Raw genomic sequence first — 12813 nt, 5'->3', positions numbered from 1 at the left:
CATTATTGCCTCAATTTTAGCTTGTCTAAACCTGAACCTCTCAACCTTTCTATTTCTCCATTGATAAAATGGAGCATCTACATCATCAAGACATTATAAGAATAAAATAACATGGTGGGGGGGGCAGAATGAGCTTGGCACATGCATTGTAGCCAGTGTCTGCATCTGTCAGGCTGTAGTCACAGAGTGATGAGTTGCAGGTTAAGCTAAAACATCCCCTGAAGTAGCCTTGAACAGAATTTCTCCATTGCTCTTTCCATTTATATCCAGTGTGGTCAGAAATGGAAAAGAAGGACTGGATACTACAAACTGTTTGAGGATAACTGACCTGAAGTCTGGCTGTACTTACTTGACTCCTGGACCTGGTTGTGATCGATTTGAATTGCATATACCATATGCTGGAGAAACATTAAAATGGGCTATTATTTTCAATGCTCACCACCCAGAATTGCCCCTGATTTTATCTTTGGAGAAGATGCTGAGTTTTGCGCCAGATGCTTCTGTTCTGCATAACCAGTTTCAGTGCAGCCGCCTCCATGAGAGCTCTCATCTCAAGTTTGAGTGCCAGACATTACTTGAAGAGCCACTGTATGGAGAACACATGGAAATTTACACTGGGAAAAAATATAACTGGACTGAAGTGTTCTCAGCTCACTTCCTTTTAAAGTTACCAGTGGATTTCAGGAACATTCCCACGTACCTTCTCAAGGATGCAAATGAAGATCCTGGAGAAGATGTAGCTCTCCTTTTGGTCAGTTTTGAGGGCACAGAAGCTACTCAAGTGTTCCCAAAATTATACCTGTCACCACACATTGAACATGCTCTTGGAGATTCCTCAGCTCTTCACATCCCACCTTTTCCAGGAGGATGTCTAATTGATTATCCCCAAGAAGGTAAGTTCTCCATGTATGCCAGCTACTAACTAACAAGGTGCAGTATGTCATTCAGGGATATGATAAAAGGAGAGAATACATTGCAGCTTTCTTGAGTCACTTTGGGACAGAGTGATGGAGTATGATTCTGAAGGCTTTACAAAGCTCACCTCGCTGCTGATGTGGAAAAATTTTTGTTTCCTTGTATACATTGACCTTCCCCTACATTTTCCTTGAGAACAACCTACCCTCACTTTACCAACAGTGGATAGTTGTACTCTCAGGCCCAGAAAGATTACCTATACGGCCCACGATGTGATGGAAATGAGATGAGAAAAAAGGTTTATTTCAAAACTTTGGTCCCTCAGTTCCAGGAGGCTGCCTTTGCCAATGGAAAGCTTTAGGAAACACCAGCCTTAAGAAGACAGCAGAGTTCAAATCTGGTCTCAGACACTTGATACTTACCAGCTGTACAACCCTTGGCAAGTCATTTAACCCCAGCTGCCTTGTCAAAAAACAAAAACAACAAGAAAAAACCAAACAAACAAACAAACAAAAAACAAAAAAAAACCCTATGACATTTTTGGGGCAGCTATGTGGCACAGTAGATAGAGCACCGGCCCTGGAGTCAAGAGGACCTGAGTTCGAATCTGGCCTCAGATACATAACACTTACTAGCTGTGTGACCCTGGGCAAGTCACTTAACTACATTGCCTAGCAAAACAAAACAAAACAAAACAAAACAGAGGACAGCAGCCAGTCTGCTCTGTCCACATGTATGTCAGCAATAAGACAACTTCCTGGAAGCCACTTGGAACATCTTCACAGGAGCATTTTGTTTTATCAGCAACTCAGATCACCACAGACAACAATGACTCCATGGAGAAATCAAGATTGAGTTCTAACCTGAATGTTTCCACTCCTTTCGTTGGTACCCAGTTTCTTTCTCTATATATTTTTCAATCATAAGAAGTTAAACCACAATATTAAAATGCAGTATTTTTCCAGGTCAGGTAATGTATCACAAGTTCAGATATTCTTCTTCAGAATCTCCCTGAGATCTCAATAAAATTAAAAATTTTCTCCAAAAAAAAAAATAAAAAGACATTTATCATGCTTTGCAAGTTTTAAAGTGTTATATAAATGTTATTATTATTAATTACTTTCCCTAAAACTGTCTTTTCATTATGGCTTCCATATGACATCATCATCCTGTCTGTCAACCAGGCTAGAATCCCTCTGTCACTTACTGCCTGTGTGATCTTGGTCAAGTCACTCAAGCTTTCTGAGCCTCAAGTATGAAATGGCAGAAATGGAGAGGATGATCATTAAGGCCACCTGTGACAGAATGCCTGTGATCATGTATTTTTGGGGGAGATCATTCCCATACTTCTTTCTAAGTCCCATATTTAATCTGCTACATAATCTTATCAATTTTTTTTATTGGCCACAGCTCTCTCAAATGTCAATTTCTTGTTTTCTACATTGTTTTTTACAGTACTTCATCTCCCTAGCTAGAAAATGTCTTAATTTGGCTTTAAAAGTGCTCTATGATCTTTACAATCTTAGCTCATATTTTTCTTTGCAAAATTGAGCCATCCTATTTCCCTGTCCCCTGAATGAACCCTACATTTTCCTATTTCTATGCCTTTGTTCATGTTTGTAATATGCTCCTTTCACTTTTTTCCTATTGAATTCCTACTCATCCTTTAAAGCTTAACTTAGTGATTGCCTCTAACAAAGCCTCAATGATATTCCTCCCCTTGTACGATGACAACACTTTGCTTTATCCTTATACAATGGACTTATTACAAGTCAACTCCAGCTAATGAGCAGTTATGAAGTACCAGTCATAATTTTAAGCACTGGGAAAACTAGGCAAAAACAACCTCTATTTTCAAGTACCCTATAGTTTAATGGGATTGACAATGTGCAAGCCACTACATTAAAAATAAAATAAATACACAAAAAATTAATAAATTTGGGGGAGGTGGGTATTAGGAAAGGCTTCTTTTAAAAAAGTGAGATTTTTGCCAAGACTTGAAGGAAGCAAAAGAAGGCAGAAGACAGAGAGGAGGAGGAGGAGAATTCAAGATTTGGGGAACAGCCAATGACAATTCATGGAGTCAGGAGATGGAGTGTGCAGCAAGGAAACAGACCATTGTCACTGGATTGTAGAGTATATGGTAGGAAAAGTAAGTAATTGTAAAGGCAGAAAAGGCCAAGTTATGGAGGGCTTTAAAAGACCAAAATAAGAATTTATATTTAATCTTGGAGGTAGAAAGGAGCCATTTTGAAAGTACTGAGTAAGGATGATGTGTGTGTGTGTGTATGTGTGTGTGTGTGTATGTGTGTGTGTGTGTGTGTGTGTGTGTGTGTGTATGAGAGACAGAGACACAGAGAGAGAGAGAGAGAGAGAGAGAGAGAGAGAGAGAGAGAGAGCGCGCACTAGTTCTGCATATTAAGAAGATCAATTTGTTAGCTGAGGAAAGGATGGACTGGAATGGCCTGGGGTTGAAGCAGAGAGATTAGCTGGAAGACTATTTGCAATCATTATGAAATGCAAAATGGATAATTTTGATTACCTTGAAAAGTTTTTGCACAAACAAAGCCAATACAACCAAGATTAGGAGGGAAGCAGAAAACTGGGAAATAATTTTTACAACCAGTGTCTCTGATAATGGCCTTATTTCTAAAATATATAGAGAACTAAGTCAAATTTATAAGAACACAAGTCATTCCCCAATTGGTAAATGGTCAAAGGATATGGACAGGTAGTTCTCAGATGAAGAAATTAAAGTCATCTATAATCATATTAAAAAATGCTTTAAATCATTATTGATTAGAGAAAAGCAAATCAAAACAACTCTGAGGTACCACATCACACCTATCAGATTGGCCAACATGACAAAACAGGAAAATGATAAATGTTGGTGAAGAGATGGGAAAATCTGAACACTAATGCATTGTTGCTGGAGTTGTGAAATGATCCAACCATTTTGGAGAGCAATTTGGAACTATACCCAAAGCCTATAAAAATGTGCATACCCTTTGACCCAGCAATACCATATCTAGGTCTGTATCCCAAAGAGATCATAAAAATGGGAAAAGGACTCACATGTACAAAAATATTTATAGCAGTTCTTTTTGTGGTGGCCAAGAATTGGAAATTGAGGGGATGCCCATCAGTTGAGAAATGGATGAACAAGTTGTGGTTTATGAATGTAATAGAATACTGCTGTGCTATAAGAAATGATGAGCAGGCGAACTTCAGAAAAAAACCTGGGAAGACTTGTATGGACTGATGCTGATTGAAGTGAGCAGAACCAAGAGAATGTTTTACGCAGTAGCAACAATGTAGTGCAATGACTAACTTTGAGAGACTTAGCCCTTCTCAGTGATGCAAGGATCTAAGGCATTTCCAAAACTCTCAAGATGGAAAATGCTATCCACATACAAAGAAGAAACTATAGAGTTTGAATGCAGATTGAAGCATGCTATTTGCTCTTTTGTTTTGTTTTGTTTCCTCTTTCTTATGGTTCCTTATATTGGTTTGAATTCTTCCTTACCACATGACTAATATGAAAATATGTTTAATAGGAATGTATATGTATAGCCTATATCAAATTGCATGCCATCTTGGGGAGGGAGGGGGAGAAAAATTTAAAACTAAGAAGCTTATGGAAGTGATTGTTGATGAATAAAAATAAATTAATAAAAATACAATAAAATAAAAAATACAATCATTCAGGTATAAAATATTGAAGGCATATAACAGGATCAAGTAGAATTGTCAAAACTTGGGAACAGATTGGATCTAGAGGAGTGGGGAGAGATGGGGTGGAGAGAGACAAGGGAATGAAGAGAAGAGAGGAGAAAAAAGGAGAGGAGGGGAGAGAGGAGGAAAAGAGAGGATAATGACCCCTAGGTTTTGAGAGCCTGGATGAGTAGGAGGTTGATGGTACCCTAGACAAAAAATAGGGAAATTAAGAAGAGAGGATAGTTAGGGGGAGAAGGTAAAAAGTTCAATTTTGGACGTGTGGAGTTTAAGGTGTTTACAGGACTTCAAGTTTGTGATGCCCAAAAGTTCGAGATGTGAGACTAGACTAGGTTAAGGCTAGACAAATAGATCTCAGAATCATCTGCATAGAAATAATAATTGAATCCATGGGAGTTTGTGCAGTCAAGAAGTCAAATAATATATAAAGAGTAGAGGCCTCAGGACACAGAGCTGGGACATACTCACTTTTAGTGAGTGCAACCTGAAAATCCATAAAAGGAAGGATTGGTAATATCCTCAGAAGGAGAGCCAGGAGAAAAGAGCATCATAAAGATCTAGTTTTGAAAGAAAAAAAATTAACAGTATTAATGACTGCAGAGTGAAGTCAATATACATCTATTGAGGAGTGTGTAGAGATCCACCAGGTGTGAAGGAAAAGGGGTTGGCATCCATATCCCTAGAAATTGAGGCTGGTGAAAAGTGAATTTCCTACCATAGAAGGAGGCTGAGAAAATGTTTACATCCAGCCCTGAGGGAAACCACCATCAAAGTGAGGGATACGGGGACATAAGAAAAAATACTAAAATTACCAAAGATCTCCAGAGAAAGAAAATTTAAAGACTAAGGAAAAGCAGATAAATCAATAGGAGAGATATTATGTCTACATCTTCTAAATGAGTCTAAATATCCATGAATAAATATTATAAGACATAGTATAATGACTCTGCATCTCATGAGGCAGAGGAGACTGTGGATTCCTAAGTGAGCATAGAATTATAGCAGGAAGTTCCCACATAGTTCAAGAGAGAAATAAGAATCATAAAAATAATAATTAAATAAAAAAAACAGATCACAAAGGATTTATTATTAAAAGTACACAAAGAGACAAGAGTGAAAGCATATATCAAATACAAGTGATGGTGAAGTCCTGAAATTTCATGGAATAAACCTCACAACATTCTGCCTACTGCAATCAGTTTTTTTTGTATGATTAAATTGAAGAATTGAAGGGTGCATAAGAGGAGAGAGGGGAGGAAGAAGATTAGAGGGATGTGTGTGACATACCTAAAGCAAGTAACAATAATAAAGGGAACACACTTTCATGAAGAAGAGAGTAAAAAGAAAATAGGTGATGTGACAAAGGGAATCAGACAAAGAAAAAAATGAAAGCTCAACTCAATGATGGGAGAGGGCACCACTGAAGAATGTTTCATTGAGGAAGAAAAATACTCTGTAATGGTAAAGAAGTTTAGGTTTGCATTTTTTCTCCATCCCTAATATTGGTGGGGTTCTTTTTTTCTGAATTTATCTTTTTAATTATCCTTTCCCTCTGTAAAAGCAATATTTTGTCTCCATTAATTTTTGCTTATTCTACTTTAAGGTTGGACTGAAACTGCCCTTTCTAGAATTATTAACAATAATCTCATTTGCTAAAAATCAAATGGTCTTTTCAGCCATCTTTATCCTATTTGATTTTTATAGCTTTTGCCATTGAAAATCACTCACATGAATTTATTCCACTGGCTTCTATAACATTGTTCTCTCCTCATTCTCCTCCTACCTGTTTGATCATTACTTTTCATCAGATATCTACCACTCTCTAGCTATGGGGGTCTCCTTAGTCTCTGTACTAAAGCTTTAAAAATATTTAATATATGCTCTCTGAATTGGTAAATTCACTTACTCCTGTGGGTTTAATTATCAACCCTGTGAAGAAAATGTTAAAAAAAATACTGTGTATACAACTCTAACCACTCTTCTGAATTCCAGTCCCTATTACCAAGATGCTAAAGATCTGAAACTGAAAATTATTTTGATATCTCAATGTCAATATGTCCAAAATGAAATTCGTTTTATCTATTGCCCTCATCCTACATCTTTTCCCAAATTTTCTATTTCTGCTATGGCAAAAACCTGCCCTAATCAGGGATGGGGAACTTGCTGCCTAGAGGCCACATGTGGCCCTCTAAGTTCTCCAATGCAGCCCTTTGATTGAATCCAAACTTCACAGAATAAATCCCCTTAATAAAAAGATTTGTTCTTTAAAATTTGGACTCAGTTAAAAGACCAGACCCAAGGACCTAGACTGCCACATGCAGCCTAAAGGCAGCAGATTGCCCACCCTTGACTAAGTGCTTAAACTCAGAGTCATCTCTGTTTCTCACTATATCCAATTAACTCTTGAGTCTTATCAATTCTACCTCCACAACATCTCTATTCCTTGCTTCATATTCACATAACCAATGTCCTTTACTGTAGGCCTTCAACAACCCTTCCTTGCACCATTGCAATAGATTCTTAATTGACTTAACATTTTCCAACCATCTAAATCCAACCTACCTTTCAAGACTTATTCCACATCACTCTGATTTAAAAATCCCTCCAAACTGGACAGTTATCTCTTCTGGCATCTTGCCATTTTATGTACTGCATGAGCCGATTACCAGCAAAACAGCTCTTCTCCATGCCTGGAATTCATTCCTTTTTCTTTTCTTCCTTTTAGAAACCTCACCTTCCTATCTGTCACTTTAGATACCATTTCTCCTTTGCCCCAGTTAGTAACTTCTCTCTCTTCAAAGTACCTTGCATTTATTTATCTGTGCATATGGAATACTTCCCCAATAGATTATAAATTTGTTGAGGGCAGGGACTCTTCCATTGTTGCATTTATTTCCTCATCTTCTAGTAGAGTTCCTTCCATATTACATAATTAACAATATTTTTGCTGAAATGTTGTTCTATATTATAGTTATTTGTATATGTGTTACATTCATCTACCAGATTAACCTCCATGAAGGCAAGACCTATCTTTTCTAAACTTTTCACTTACAGCAGAAACTAGCATGGCACTCTGAATGCATTAGTAGCTTAATAAATGTTTCTTAAATACAATTAAGTAAACAAGAGTCTCCTTAAAGATCCACTTGTTCTTTTTGTTGCTACCCATCTTGCATACCACTGTCAATTAACATTTCTTAAATAATATTTTTACCTTGTCCTTATTATGCTAAAATATTTTCAACAGTTTCTTATTGTTGATAGGATGATGTTTCAATACCTGACACTCATTTGAACTCCTATTATCCTACTCATGGTTCCCCCAAATATTACCACTAGTTCTCCAGTAGGACACTTTCCTCTTTTTCTTTTCACTGTGGATAGCCTTCAAAGTCCAGCTCATGCCCTCTGTAAAGCCTTCTCTGACAAATCACTTCTTTGAAAGCATATAGAACTTGTTTGGTATACTATTCACTAGATATTTATATATCTTACCTTAGAGTTTTAACTTTTCATGTAGATATTACTATTTCAACAACTAGATTATGACCACTTTGAGAGCAGAATTTGACTAATATTTTGCACTTCCACAGAGAATCCCTTAGTGAATTCAACATAAAAATGTTTGCCTATTAACTTATCTGGGTGGTCAAGGCTATAATATTCTCCACTCCTCAACTATGTGCAGTCCTAAAGTCACCAAGAAAAGTGACAGTGACCTGAGGGTATGGATGTCTTAAAAATAAATGAAGACACAAAGCCATACATAATATTAGTAACCAGTAAAAGGAGCTTGGAATCTTGAGCGATCTTAGTATTTCCACATAAGTGGTTAAGGAGAATAAATAGAAGAATACATTTGGTGGTTTATTAGCTACAAATAGATGGATATGTTAGGGAAGATAGGAAGTCTAGATGAAACAAGGACCCTACCTTCTTCAAGATTTCAGTGCAATTAATTAACTAGAGTAGGACAGGGAATCTCTTATGCCATCTCAAGGATTCTTAACTTGTGGTATATGAACTTTTAAAGTATGTTTTAATATAATTGATTTCCATTGTAATCCTAGGTATTTTGCTTTATACCTTTAATAGCATTATTCTGAGAATGTAACCATAGGCTTCACCAGATTGCCAAAGAGGCCCATGATATAACAAAAATTAAGAATTCCTGAGCCAGGAGAGGTAGAGCCAAGATGGCAGAGAGAAGACAGGATATTGCCTGAGTTCTTCTCAGGTTCCCTCAAAAACAATGTTAAATCAAGCCTCTAAAAGAACTCTAGAGCAACAGAATCCATGAAAAGATTGAACAAAACAATTTTCCAGCTCAAAATAACTCAGAAAGACTTCAGGAAAGATCTGTCCACTTCAGTAAAAAGAGAGCACAACTGAGTACAGGTGGTATCTGAGAAAGCCAGCAGAAGCTTCTTAGCCACAGCACAGATCAACATCTGAGGCCCCCCAGTCCTGTCTCAGTAGGCCAGTAGTGAGGCCTCCAGCCCCAGCACAGAAGGGAAATCATGAGTCCCAGAACTCTTGTACAACAAGCACAACTAGGCCAGGCTATCCCAGCACATAGCCAAGCCACCAGCTCCAAAGGCTCTGGTACAAAAAGCCAGTGACAAGACCCCTGGTCCCCAGTGTAAGCAACTTGGGATAGTGGCTTCTGCACCCCAGGAGCAGAGCTCAACTTTAAAAAATGAGCAAAGAACAAAAAATAGTCCTGACCATAGCAAACTACTATGGAGACAGGGAAGATCCAAACACAAACTCAGAAAAGGAAAATAATACCAAAATGCCTTCTCCATGTGAAAGCTCAAAGTGGAATACAAATTGGTCTCAGGCCCAAAACGTCCTCTTGGAAGAGCTGAAAAAAGATTTTAAAAATCAAGTAAAGAGGAAGAAGAAAAATTGAGAAAAGGAATAAAATTTATGAAATAGACTTATGAGAAAAAAAAGTCAACAGCTTAGAAAAGAAATTACAAAATTTGACTGAAGGCAACAACTGCTTACAAAATAGAATTGGTCAAATGGAAACAAAAATCCATTGAAGAAAACAACTCCCTTAAAAGTAGAACTGGCCAAATGGAAAAGGAGGTGGAAAAGGTAACTGAAAAAAAATCCTTAAAAACATATAATTGGGCAAGAGGAAGCTAATAACTCTATGAATCATCAAGAATCAATCAAACAAAATCAAAAGACTGAAAAAAAATAGAAGAAAATAAAAAAATAATAATTCATCGGGAAAAAAAACTGACCTAGGAAACAGATCCAGGAGAAATAATTTATGAATTATTGGACTACCTGAAAACTGTGATCAAAAAAAGATCCTAGACAGCATCCAAGGAAAACCTCTGATATCCTAGAACCATAGAGTAAAATAGTCAATGAAAGAATCCACCCATCGCCTCCTGAAAGAGATCCCAAAATGAAAACTTCAAGGAATATTGTAGCCGAATTCCAGAACTATCAGGTCAATGAGAAAATGCTGCAAGCAGCCAGAAAGAAACAATTTGGCACCACAATCAGGATTACACAGGACTTAGCACCTTCTACCTTAAAGGATCAGAGGGCTTAGAATATGACATTCCTGAAGGCAAAAGAGTTTGGATAATAACCAAGAATCAACTATCCAACAATGTTGAGCATAATATTTTCCGGGAAAAGATGAACATTCAATGAAAAAAAGGGGATTTTAAAACTTTCCAGATGAAACAGTCAGAGCTGAACAGAAAATTTGATCTTCAAGTACAAGACTCAAGAGAAGCATAAAAAGATAAACAAGAAATTTAAAAAAATACAGTATTCAATAAGTTTAAACTGTTTACATCCAAACATGAAAAGATGATACTTATAACTCTTAAGAACTGTATCTCTGTTAGGGCAGTTAGAAGCAGTATACATAGATAGAAGATGAAGGTATAATTTGAATTTGATGTGATGATAAAAAAAAGGTTAAAAAAAAGGATTGTACTGGGAGAAGAGGAAAGGGGAGGCAGAATGGGGTAAATTATGTCACATGAAGTGGCATGAAAGACCTTTTATGGTAGAGGGAAAGAAGAGAGGGGTTGAACATCATTTGAACTTTATTCTCGTTGAATTTCGCTCAAAGAGGGAATAACATATACAACCAGTTGGGTAAAGAAATCTATCTTATCTAAAGGGAAGTAGAATAGGGGAAAGGGAAGAAAAAAAAGGGGTGGTTGATAGAAGAAAGGATGGAAGGGAGAGCAGAAGTAATAGAGGAAAAGGGAAAGAAAAGGGTGGTGGGCTGATAGAACAGAGGTAAGATTGGGGAGGCAGCAGTCAGAAGCTAAACACTGGTGAGCAGACACAGGGTGAAAAGAAAGAGAAAAGTATACAAAGGGGAAAATAGGGTGGATGGAAGTACACAGTTAGTAATCATAATTGTGAATGTGAATGGAATAAATTCTCCCATAGAACAAAAGTGAAAAGCGGACTAGATTAAAACCAGAATCCTATGATATGTTATTTACAAGAAATGCATTTAAAGCAGAACAACACAGGGTAAAGTCAAAAGGCTGGAGCAGAATATATTACAATTCAGCTGAAGTAAAAACAAGCAAGCAAACAAAAAAGCAAAGGTAGCAATCCTGACCTCAGACAAAGCAAAAGCAAAAATAGATCTAATTAAAAGACACAAGAAAAGAAACTACATCTTGCTGAAAGGTACCATAGAAAACAATGTACTGTCAATACTAAACAAAAATGCACCAAGTGGTATAACATCCAAATTCCTAGAAGTTAAGTGAGTTAGAGGAAGAAATAGACAGCAAAACTGTAGTAATCAAGGACCTCAGCCTCCCCCTCTCAAAACTAGATAAATCTAACTACAACATAAACAAGAAAGAAGTTAAGGAGGTGAGTAGAATTTTAGAAAAGTTATATATGGTAGAGACTTTTGGAGAAAATTAAATGGGTATAGAAAAAAATATACCTTTTACTCAGTGGTACATGGCATCTACATGAAAAATAACTATGTACTAAGGCATAAAAACCACAACATCAAAAGCAGAAAGGCATAAATTTAAATGCATCTTTTTCAGATTATAATGCAACAAAAATTACATGTAACAAAGGGCCATGGAAAGACAGACTAAAAATTAATTGGAAAATAGTTTATTCCAAAAGAATGAGTGGGTCAAACAAAAATAATAGAAACAATCAACAATTTTATCAAAGTAAATGACAATAATGAGACAATATACCAAAATTTATGGGATGTAGCCAAAACAGTACTCAGCAGAAATTTTATATATCTAAATGCTTGCATGAGCAAAATAGAGAAAGAACAGATTGATGAATCAGGCATGCAATTAAAAAAGCTAGAAAAAGAACAAATTCCAAAATACCAATTAAATACCAAATTAGAAATTCTGAAAATCAAAGAAAAGATTAATAAAATTGAATGCAAGAAAAAAAACTATTGAACAAATAAATAAAACTAAGTATTGATTTTATGAAAAAAAACAGCAATAAAATAGATAAACTTTTGGTTAGTTTGATTTTAAAAAAAAGAAAGAGGAAAACCACATTACCAATATCAGAACTGAAAAGGGTGAATTCAACATCAATGGAGAGGAAATTAAAACAATAATTAGTATGTATTTTGCCCACAAATGTATGCCAATAAATCTGACAATCTAAATTAAATGGATTTATATTTACAATTAAAAGTTTATAGATTAACAGAAAAGGAAACAAAATATTTAAGTAAACCCATTTCAGAAAAAGAAATGGAAAAACCCATCAATCAACTCCCCAGGAACAAATCTCCAGGGCCAGATTTATTTACATGTGAATTCTACCAAACATTTAAAGAACAATTAATTTCAATACTTTATAAACTATTTGGGAAAACAGGCAAAGAAGGAGTCTTACCAAATTTCTTTTATGACACAAATATGGTGCTGATGCCTAAACCAGGAAGAATCAAAAGAAAGAAAATTATAGACCAATTTTTTCTAATGAATATTGATGCAAAAATTTTAAATAAAATATTGGCAAAGGTATTACAGCAATTTATCACAAGTATAATCCACTATGAGTAGGTAGGATTTATACCAGGAATGCAGGGCTAGTTCAATATTAGAAAACTATCAACATAATTGACCATATCAGTAACAAAATCAACAGAAATCA

At 36.1% G+C, this 12813-nt stretch overlaps 1 pseudogene; it reads left to right on the top strand.

Moving 5' to 3' along the window:
* The first annotated feature begins 225 nt into the window (after positions 1-225).
* Positions 226-1276, top strand: LOC110210805 (BRISC and BRCA1-A complex member 2 pseudogene; annotated as a pseudogene).
* The last annotated feature ends 11537 nt before the right edge of the window (positions 1277-12813 follow it).

The sequence above is a fragment of the Phascolarctos cinereus genome, unplaced genomic scaffold, assembly GCF_003287225.1.
Source record: "Phascolarctos cinereus isolate Bilbo 61053 unplaced genomic scaffold, phaCin_HiC Scaffold_9;HRSCAF=440, whole genome shotgun sequence".
In the NCBI taxonomy this organism is placed as follows: Eukaryota; Metazoa; Chordata; class Mammalia; order Diprotodontia; family Phascolarctidae; genus Phascolarctos; species Phascolarctos cinereus.
This window is presented reverse-complemented; position numbering and strand designations above follow the sequence as displayed.